Below are 11,839 nucleotides of genomic sequence, written 5' to 3'. Positions count from 1 at the left end.
CTCCAATGGAACAAAACTTAAAGCTCGCATCTATTGAAGGAAAGGAATTTGAGGATGCAACAAAGTATAGACAGCTTGTAGGAAGTCTCATCTACTTCACTACTACCAAACGAGACATTTCATTTACTGTTGGAATCCTCTCCAGGTTCATGCAAAAGCCTTGTGAGGGACATTGGTCTGCTGCAAAAAGAGTTCTAAGGTACTTGAAGGGAACTCAATACCTTGGAATCAAGTATACACAGGTGGACGACTTCAGCTTGATTGGATACTCTCATTCAGACTTCGATGGAGACAAAGAAACTAGAGTATCTACTTCAGGATATGCTATGAGTCTTGGATCAGGAGTTGTCTCTTGGAGATCACGCAAACAATCAGTTCCAGTAGATTCCACAACAGAAGCAGAATACGTGGCAGCAGCTGAAGCAATGAAAGAAATTGTGTGGCTCAGGAAAATTCTTGAAGATTTGCAGGTAAAACAAGTACAATCAACTCCACTCATGATTGACAACACCTCTGCAATAAAGTTGGCCAAGAACCCAAAGTTCCATGATCGTACAAAGCACATCAATACTAAATATCATCTGATCCGACATCATGTTGAGGCCAAAACAATCGATCTTCGTCATTGTTCCACAAATGAGAAAATTGCAGACATCTTCACCAAAGCGCTTGGAAGAGAAAATCTTGAAAGATTCAGAACGATGCTTGGACTCACCAACATCCCTTCAGATTAAGGGGGGGAATGTTGACACCTAATCCTCTGTGATTGGGTGAATTTGGAATGTGAACAGTCATCAAGAAGATGAACTAATCCGTCACATTCATGTATGATCCAGGTGGATATTGGTGGCCACCTGCCAAGTCCACCTGGACCCCCACCATTGTCTTTCTTAGCATTTTCAGTTTCTTTAATTGTAGCACAACTTACTATTTTTAGCAGTTTTTCGGGTCCTGAACTTCCGGAGCCGTTTTGAGGCCCTAAACGACGTTTTTTGGGGAATCCAAGGGCAACATGGGTCCATTCCATGTTCCAACAATGATAGTGCTCGGATAGATCTTTCTAATGAGCTATTGTACGCGTCAAACGGAGATCATATGCCAAAGTTACGACCTCAGGAAGTTGATGTACCAACTTACCCCCAAACGGGGCCCATAGTTTGGCGTTTCATCTCCTAGGGTTAGGTTTTGGAATGTTAAGGGTTTTCCATTGTTTCTCAACAATAAATAGGCCTTCGAGCCTCATTGTAACACAGTTCAGAGGCATGTAGCCACCACATCTCTTCTCAGAGATAAGCTACCATCGCCCTAGCTGGTTTATTTCCATTTCTGGTTGTAAGCATATTTCAGTATTTTCCATTAATGAAATGAAGTATTATTTCCACTGCATCTTTGTGTATATGGTTATCTCTGTAATTTGTTGCGTTCCTGTTTAAATCCGGATCAGTGGTATCAAAGCAGTCTGCTTTTTCTCTGTTTTTCTTTGCATGTCCCCAACAAGGTCGGGATATAAGGAGTTAGGGCTTGAACTGGTTGAACCTTTGCAAGACCAGCCTCGCAAATCCCGACGGCCTCCCATGGCGGACGAGAAGAAAGACGAGGGGGCAGGAGATCCCATCAAAATCTTGCTCGAAGAAGCCTTCGAGCAACAACGGAACGCGATGATGCACAGCTTTGCCCAAATCCTTCAGCGGCTACCCAGAAGCAACGCATCGGCTTCCAGCAGCTACTCTGGAAACGCCACACCCTTTAAGGTACAAGTTAATTTTGAAATGCCCATATTCAAGGGTCAGATAGACGCAGATGCCGTAGATAAATGGTTAAATCTGCTAGAGGGTTATTTTTCTGTTCATGAATTTTCGAGTCGGGAAAAGATTGTTTTTGCTCTTCTCAAAGCAGCCCCCCACGTCAAGGACTGGTGGGAAACCTACTGCGAGCAGAAGGATGAAAGTACTGGCTCACTATTTTCAACCGCACCCACCTGGGATTCGTTCCGGGATGCCATCAAGGAGTAGTACTACCCTGTCGGAAGCTATGAGGATGAATACATAAAGTGGACCACACTGCGGCAGGGAAGGGACCAAGACGTGCCGGAGTTCACCAATATTTTCCATACCCTTCGCACAAAGTTGGGTATCAAGGATTCAGAGCAACATTTGATACTCAAATACCGTGGCTGCCTGCACAAGTACATCCAGGAAGAGATACAATTCCTAAACATCCCCTCGCTCGGCGCAGCATACTGATATGCCGTCAAGGTCGAGCAGAAGTTTAAACAAAAGAAGCGAGACTTTGGATCTGCGAATCCAAAGCAGGGGAAAGGTGCCCCTAAACCCCAGAACAAAGGACAAAGCCAAGGCGGGATAGCCCAAGACAACCAGCCGAAGCCGCAAGCAAAGAACAGCGCCGCGAAGCCGAGAAAGGACACTGGAAAATGGTGCGAGTTCCATAAGAGCTCCACTCACAACACAAGTGAGTGTCGGGCCAAGCAGTCACTGGTGGCTGAGCTAAAGGTTTCAGAATCAGATGCATGTTCCGACTCTGAGTCAAAACCCGATAAGGGGTATGAAAAAGGGAAGCAGATCATTGATGCAGATCCCAGCGCCACTGTTGCTACCGCAAAGATCCAGAAAAATGAACCCGAAGATCCAGAGGAGGAGGAGCGTCTCTTCCACTCCCAGATGTGGGTAAAAGGCTCCCCGATACAGTTCATTGTTGATAGCGGGAGTCAAAAGAACCTCATTTCGGCAGAGTTCGTGAAGCGGTTGGGCTTACCGACCACAGGACATCCACAACCATACACCATTGGGTGGCTTCACCAAGGACGAGATCTTCGCATAAGCCAGCAGTGTCGCCTTCCATACAACATCAAGCCCTTCACGGATGAGGTATTGTGTGACATTGCTCCCCTTGAAGTTTGTGATGTATTACTAGGACAACCATACTTGTGGAAGCGACATGGTGTGTATGAATCAAGGCCCCGTGCTGTTATTATTACATTGGGAAATAAGTTGTTTAGGATACCAGAGGTAGCACCACCTGCCGCCATCTCTTTGATTACAGCAAAACAATGCAGTAAGATCACTTCCAAAACTAGGAAATTTGTTTTCCTGATGATATGCCCTCAAGGAAAGAAGAAGACAGTGGTCGCGGCCTCCAAACGGGGTCCCTCTGCACGACAACTACAGATGGACAAGTTTGTGGAGGAGTACGAGGACATCTTCACCTCCCTGGCAGGGGTTCCTCTGCACTGTCAAGTCAAGCACTCCATCGATCTGACCCCAGGTGCGCCGCTACCCAATGGACCAATTTATCGGCGCTCCATTCTGGAGAACGATGAAATCAAGAGGCAAATTCAGGAGCTCCTGCAGAAAGGTCACATCCGTCCGACTTCATCGCCCTGTGGGAGCCCGATTATGTTGGTACAGAAGAAGGATGGGACGTGGAGACTCTGTATTGACTATCGGGCGCTGAACAATATCACTGTCCGTAATAGGTACCCGATCCCGCGGATTGATGACCTCCTAGACCAACTAAAGGGGGCGAAATATTTCAGCAAGATCGATCTGAAGTCAGGATATCACCAGGTACCAATCGAACCCTCCGATGTGTGGAAGACTGCCTTCAAATCCAAGGAGGGCCTCTTTGAATGGTTGGTCATGCCTTTCGGATTGACGAATGCTCCTGCAACCTTTATGAGGCTAATGGATGACATCTTGCGGCCATTCACCAACTCCTTTGTAGTAGTATACTTGGATGATATTCTGATCTTCAGCCAGAGTTGGGAAGAGCACCTCCACCACATCCGACAGGTTCTCCAAACACTGCGGCAACACAAGCTATGTGCCAATTTGGAGAAATGCACTTTTGGCATGACCCAGGTTCAGTATCTGGGATACATCATTGATGAACAGGGGGTACATGTTAATCCGGCCAAGATCCATGTCATTCGGGATTGGCCCTCTCCAACCACTCTAACAGAGCTCCGCAGCTTTCTAGGTCTTGCCAACTTCTACCGCAGGTTTGTGTTGGGGTTTTCTCATATTTCTTAGCCCTTAAGTCAAGTCACCAAGGGCGGGGCGAAAGCAAAATTCTTTTGGTCTGAATCTCAACAGAAGGCATTCAGGGAATTGAAGGATCGCCTCTGCACCGCACCAATGCTCGCGTTACCAGATTTACAACAACCATTTGAGGTCGAGACAGATGCCTCTGACTATGCTATTGGGGCAGTCCTTACTCAACATGGACATCCAGTGGCATATCACAGTGAAACACTTTCAGACACAGTCCAGAAGTACCCCACTTATGATAAAGAGATGTATTCCATTGTACAGGCCTGCCGATGGGGAAGGAAACGGTCATCCACACAGACCACCGACCTCTACAGTTCATACAAACCCAAGGGAAATTGCAGAATGATCGCCATCAGAAGTGGTCTACATACCTGCAACAGTTTCACTTGAATATCAAGTATAAAAAGGGCAGCACCAATAATGTTGCAGATTGCCTCAGTCGGCCACCGATCATGGCACTAACCACCGTGCTCAACTCTTGTGGGCACGAGACTACTGATTGGCCACTCCTCTACAAAAGCGACCCAGAATTCGGCCACACATACCAGACACTCTTGGAGGGTCGGCATGTTGCAGATTTTCACCTCCAGGACGCCCTATTATGCCACCTCGGGCACCTTTGTGTTCCTTCAAGCGAGCGTGCCAAGATGATTTGGGAAGCACACTACAGTCGGGCTGCTGGGCATTTCGGGGTCGAGAAAACAGTGGCAGTACTGTAAAATTATTTCTATTGGTCGAATCTTCGACAGGATGTTGGGAAGTACATCCGATAATGTACTGCCTGTGCCATTGCCAAACCGACCATTAAGAAGCACGGCCTCTATACCCCGTTGCCTACCCCTAGTCGACCTTGGGAATCCATCTCCATGGATTACATGTCAGGCCTTCCTTCCACTAAGCATGGAAATGACTGTGTTTTTGTGGTCGTCGACAGGTTCTCGAAGATGGCCATTATGATGGCCTGCAAGAAGAATATCACAGCAGAAGCCACTGCTAAACTCTTCTTTGAATGAGTGTGGGTACACTTTGGGATCCCACAGTCTATCATCTCAGATCTGGACAGTCGGTTTCTCAGCACATTTTGGTCCAGTCTCTGGTCAATGCTAGACACCAAACTCACGAAGTCCACAGCCTTCCATCCTCAAACTGATGGCCAGACAGAGGTTGTCAACAGGATGATTGTGCACATTCTGCGCATGTATAACTCAAAGCATCCACGCACATGGGACGAGAGCCTCCCCTATGTTTAGCATAGCTACAACCGAGCTCTTCACAGCTCCACTGGCCATAGCCCTTTTCAGGTGGGTTTGGGATTCCAGCCACTATGCCCCATTGATGTGGCCATGCCCCTTGCAGCTACTCACATGAATTCAGCTCATGTCCAGTCCGAAACAGATAAGGCCACCAGCTTCATTGAGCGCATCCAACATATTCACCAGCAGGTCCATGACATTCTTGAGAAATCAAATGCCAAGTACAAGCAGTGACATGATTAACACCGGGTGCCACACAAGTTTCAGGTGGGCGACAAAGTCCGGTTGCATTTGCAAAAGGAACGCCTTACTGGAGCCTATCGGAAATTGAGACCACTCTGATATGGTCCTTACACCATTACTAAGGCTATGGGAGACAATGCATTTGAGCTCAGCATTCCCCCATTCCTTGGCCTACACCCAGTGTTCAATGTGGACCGTCTTCGGCCATACTTTCCACCATTGCTAGACACATCTGACATTGCAGAACAGCTCAAACCCACAGAATTAAATCCAGATTGCATGGAACAAGCTGCAACTGATTAGATCATGGACACACAGATCAAGAACACTCGCCAACAGAATATCCAACTGTATCGAGTTGTCAAAGCAGGCCAACTCCTTCAGCAGGGAAAGTGGCTCACCAGGGAACAAGTTCAGCAGAAGTTTCCTCATCTCATGGAGGAGCTCAACGCAATGGGGACCATTGCTTCCTAAGGGGGGAGGAATGATCCAAGTGGATATTGGTGGCCACCTGCCAAGTCCACCTGGACCCCCACCATTGTCTTTCTCAGCATTTTCAGTTTCCTTAATTGTAGCACAACTTACTATTTTTAGCAGTTTTTCGGGTCCTGAACTTCCGGAGCCGTTTTGAGGCCCTAAACGATGTTTTTTGGGGAATCCAAGGGCAACATGGGTCCATGGAATGGACCCATGTTGCCCGTTCCAACAATGATAGTGCTCAGATAGATCTTTCTAATGAGCTATTGTACGCGTCAAACGGAGATCATATGCCAAAGTTACGACCCCGGGAAGTTGATGTACCAACTTACCCCCAAACGGGGCCCATAGTTTGGTGTTTCATCTCCTAGGGTTAGGTTTTGGAATGTTAAGGGTTTTCCATTGTTTCTCAACAATAAATAGGCCTTCGAGCCTCATTGTAACACAGTTCAGAGGCATGTAGCCACCACATCTCTTCTCATAGATAAGGTACCATCGCCCTAGCTGGTTTATTTCCATTTCTGGTTGTAAGCATATTTCAGTATTTTTCATTAATGAAATGAAGTATTATTTCCGCTGCATCTTTGTGTATATGGTTATCTCTGTAATTTGTTGTGTTCCTGTTTAAATCCGGATCAATGTATATAACAATAGCTACCTAATGAAATAAATGAATCGATTTTTCTGTCAAGTCTGGAGTTACTCTTGGCCTGACAATTTTGAAGTCTGAATTAATTCGAGACAAAATCTATAAATATGTTGTAAAAAGATTTAGAAAGGGTTGGATTATGCAACAAGAAAATATTTTTCTATGATTGTAAGCAGTGAAATATTTTTTTAAGTGATCAATTCAATAATACAGAGCCAGTTTGGTTTCATGATTCTTGTGTCTAGCAAATGGTGATGTTTCCCTCTTTGTACATATGTTTTTCTTTCAAGTTTCACATGGATTTTCCTTCCCGATTGTTGCAAGAATTTTAAGAGTTGAATTTACTTATGGTACTCTGCTCTAGCTTGTTTAAACAATCTTAAATGTTTTCTTTCTGATATTAAGTATAGAATTCATTAGTGTATACTCTATATTTAGTTGATCCTAATTCTTATTCATCTCATCCATACTACAACAACTCTACGAGATCTAGGAGTTTGTCTACTTTGCCATGTTTCATCTCCTCTTTTTATTTTAATTGATTGCTGGAGATTTTATGACTCCATGCCCAATGGGATTTTATTTCATTTTACAACCCAAACTTTAAAAGGCCTTGCATTGACCTTTCATACCTAGCCTAAGATCTAAAAACTAAGATTAAAAAATTTTACAGAGAGAGCCCTCTCTAAAGCTAGAAGGGCCAGATCCCATCTTTAAAAGTGGTTTGTGGTTACCTCTGTAGTTTCCTCTTCATCCTAGAAAAACTATGGAGTGCTAACATTGTAACAACTATACTGGGGACTCTTCCCTAGTAAACTTTGATTTCAAAAGTTCAAATCTATTTCATGTGGGTGAAAGTGAGTTAGGAAATATTTAAGGTTGAATTCTTCAGCCATAAGTTGTGCTTTTACCTAGATGTGACAAGTTTCCTTGGAAATATGGCTCCTGAAAAGATTTATACTATATCACATCCGGATTTTGAGCCTCCTAAAGTTTTGAATGATACTGAGAAATTGATTTAGAAAAATAACCTTCGATAAAGTCAAGCAAGCAATAACCCTTTGCTCAGGTCTCACTCACTCCCTGAAATGTTTCCAACCCTTGAGGAAATTAATTTTAATATGTCCTTTGAATTTAGCCTTTTTAGAACCAAATCAAGAACTTTTGCCCCATAAACAGTCTTTGATGAATCCATTTTGAAACCATATATCTCACCACAAAAGCCTGTTATTTCAAATTCTGATAAAGATGTTGAACAACAGTTTGAAAAGCTTGAATATCTAGTAACTCAATTGAATGAGGTTGCTCAAAAACCATTCATAGTTCAACAAACTTCTATTTCTTCTTCTAGTTTGTCATTGACTACCCCCTTGATTTTCCCTTTTTCTACTATCCCCATTTCATCTCTCATTCATACTACTTTTATAGAAAATCAGTAGGTTATAGTCCCACTTCCTTTACCACCCCTAACATTAAGCACAACTACAGTTTCATTTTCCTCTCATATTCCAATCATGGAAAATTTTTATGCCTCTTTGGTTCTGCAACAACTATTAAATGTTATGCCACTGAATTATTCACTACATATACCATAAGTCAATGGAACTAGGCCCACTACATCTCAGTGACACATCAATAAGATGAATCATTTTATAGACCTAGAAAAGGTTGATGATGATGATGTTCGAATAAGGTTGTTTTCTCAAAGTTTGATTAGTAAAGCAAGAAAATGGTATAGGGGATTAGTAGCATGCAGTATTGCTAACTTGCAGCAATTTCATGAAGTGTTTCTTTCTTGTTGGGAGACTGTAACATAGGGACTAAAGATAATCCAAAGATTGAGAAGAATTATAAGTGTTTACCTCAGGAAGAGAAACATAAATACATTAATTTATTAAGAGAATACTCTAATGTGTTTGCATGGGGATACAAAGATTTGAAGGCCTATAATAACAGTATTATTCAGCATACTATTCCTATCAAATAGGACCATAAACCTTTCAAATAGAAACTAAGGAGAGTGAATCCTATTTTGCTACATTTAATTGAAAAAGAGGTAAGGAAGCTTTTTGATGCCAAGATTATTGTAGCTTTGACATTTTCTAAATGGTTATAAAATCTAGTAACAATGAGGAAAAAGAATGGAGAAATAAGGTTATGTGTGAATTTTTGAAATCTTAATAAAGTTTCTCTCAAAGATAATTGCCTCTTACCAAAGATGGATCATATTCTGCAGAGGGTAGTTGGTTCTAGTAGAATTTCATTCCTTGATGGTTTTTCAAGTTACAACCAGATTTTAGTGCATCCAGATGATCAAGACAAAACATCCTTCACAACACCATGGGGAACTTTTATGTATGTAAAGATGCCATTTGGGCTTATGAATGCAGGGGAAACTTTTTAGAGAGCAATGGACATTTCTTTTGCAGATGAAAAGGATAGATTTATTGTGATATATCTGGATGACATCACTGTGTTTTCTAAAACTGATGAAGATCATTTGTTTCATTTGAAAATTGTCTTTGAGAAATGTAGAAAATTTGGTATTTCCTTAAATCCTAAAAAGTCTCTTTTTGGTCTGGAAGAAGGTAAATTTCTAGGACATATAATTTCCAAAGATGGTATTGGAATTGACCCAAGTAGAATTGAGGCTATCATCAAAAATGATCCCCCAAGAAAAAGGAAGTACAGCCTTTCATTGGTAGAATTAATTTTTTGAGGAGGTTTAGCCCAAATTTAGCTGAAATCTTAAGAGTTATTACCAACATGTTGAGAAAGGACAGTGAAATAAAATGGAATGCAGGAGAAAAAAGGTCATTTAGTGAGGTAAATTCAAGCTTGGCTCATGCTCCTATTTTAGCCAGACCTGATTTCAACAAGGATTTCATTATGTTTTATCTTGCTTCAGAAAATACTATTGTATCAGTACTAATGTAGAAAAACGAGCAGGGATTTGAGCAGCCCATAGCCTTTTTCAGTAGGGGGTTAAGAAATTTTTCTTTGAAATACAATATTATGTAAAATAAAGCTTTTCCCTTTCTAAAATCTTTGAAAGATTTCAGAGTGTATATTTTTAATTCTCATATAATTGTGTTTGTTCCCAATGCAGTAGTAAAAGACATCCTTACTCAGAATGATCCAGAAGGAAGCAAATGTAAGTGGATAGTCATTATTTTAGAATATGATATTGATATTAAGCCCACAAAGCTTATTGAGGGCCAAGGATTGGCCAAATTGATGGTTGAATCAAATTTGCATGCATTGGACATCAATTTTATTGCTTCTTTAGATGGTGAAGAAGATTCTTTCCAACGGGTATTAGAGAATTTTGTTACTTGCCCCTCGTACACAAATATTGTTTATGTTTTACAGTATTTAAAAGCACCACCAAGTTTGACAAAGACTAAAGCGAGATTCTTGAAATTAAAAGCTATTAAGTTCTGCATTCTGGATCAAGCATTATATTGGAAGGATGTTGGAGGGATTTTATTGAATTCTTTGTTAGAGGACAAAGAAGATAAGATGATGGAAGAGTTTCATAGAGGTAACTGTGTGGGGGAATCGTTTTTGGAAAACTACAGCAAATAAAATCTTGAGAGCGGGTTTTTATTGGCCTAATTTGTTTGTTGATGTGGATAAAAGGGTTTCTACTTGTCATCAGTGTCATATTTTTGAAGGAAAAAAAAAAATCACCTTTGCCTTTGAAGCCTATTTCAATAGAAGTACCTTTTCAGAAATGGGGTTTGGATTTTATTGGGGAGATTCATCATAGTTCTTCAGCCCAACACAAGTGGATTCTGACGACCATAGATTACTTTACCAAAAGGATAGAAGAAGTTCCAACTAAGCAGGCCACAGACTTAGTAATTATTCAATTCATGGAAGGTAATATTCTTTCTAGGTTTGGTTGTACTCACAAAATCATCGCTGATAATCTTGATGCTTTTAAATCTAAAACAATGATAAATTTCTGCAATAAAGATCATATAGTTCTAGGAAATTCTACTACCTATTATCCTCAAGGAAATGGATTAGCAGAATCTTGTAACAAGAGCTTGATCAATATAATAAGCAGTTGTTACAGGAGAATAAGAAGTCTTGGCACAAACAATTAATAAATGCTCTATGGGTTGATAGGGTAAGCACTATGAAATCAATTGGAATGTCACCTTTCCAATTGGTTTATGGAGTTGATGCAGTTTTCCCTACATCCCTAGGAATTCCAATGTTGAAATTATTGCAGGAATTAGAGGTTGAAACAAATGATGCGCAGAAAAGAATAAATCAAATGGTACAATTGTAGCATACTAGAGAAGAAGTCTACGACAACACGCAGATAATTCAAGATAAGATCAAAAGGATTCATGATAGGAGAGTGAAAGATGATGATTTTCATCTTGATGACCTTGTATTAAAATGGGATGCAAGAAATGAGGAAAAAAGAAAGCATGGAAAATTTGATAGTTTATGGAATGGGCCTTATAAAATTGAATCTTTTCATGGGACTAATGAATTTTTGTTAAAGGATATAACAAGAGAATCATTTGCTGGAGGACATGCCAATGGAAGGTTACTCAAGCATTACCTTACCTAAATTTAGCTGGTTTAAAACAGCATCATTGTATATACCATTTTATTGTTCCAAGCACCGCAGGTGTGGGTGGTTGTTATCAGAAATTGAAGCCTAGAGTGAAGGCCCTAAGTTTCAAATGAATTGCTACCATATATAATGAGTTTTCAGTTAATCAGGTCAATTTCAGTTGTTTGAAGATCAAATAAATGCCCAATGGAGAAGACTACTAGTCTACGGTGTTCTTCGCACCTCACAGGGAGGATACCATCCCCATTTGAGCCACTATTAGGGTCCTATAAATATATTGATCAAGGTATAATTTTCTAGCCATTTATGTCAATGGGATGTAATTTATTTTTCATTTTAATTTATTTAGTTGTTAAAAATAAAAATAAGAAGAAAAAGAAGAAATGAAAAAAAAAAAAAGAGAAAAATAGAAAGAAAAAGAGATAAAAATAAAGGGGAAAAAGAGAAATATATAAATAATAAATAAAAATACCCAAAGGGTGTGCCAATCAAAATGTTGCCTAAGTTGATTTATTTATTTAAATCTTAATTAAATTAATGAAAGTAT

Source organism: Pinus tabuliformis, chromosome 4_2 (genome assembly GCF_031772625.1).
Source record: "Pinus tabuliformis cultivar Carrire ecotype Pingquan chromosome 4_2, CPIR1, whole genome shotgun sequence".
Lineage (NCBI taxonomy): Eukaryota > Viridiplantae > Streptophyta > Pinopsida > Pinales > Pinaceae > Pinus > Pinus tabuliformis.
Note: the sequence above shows the minus strand (reverse complement) of the source record.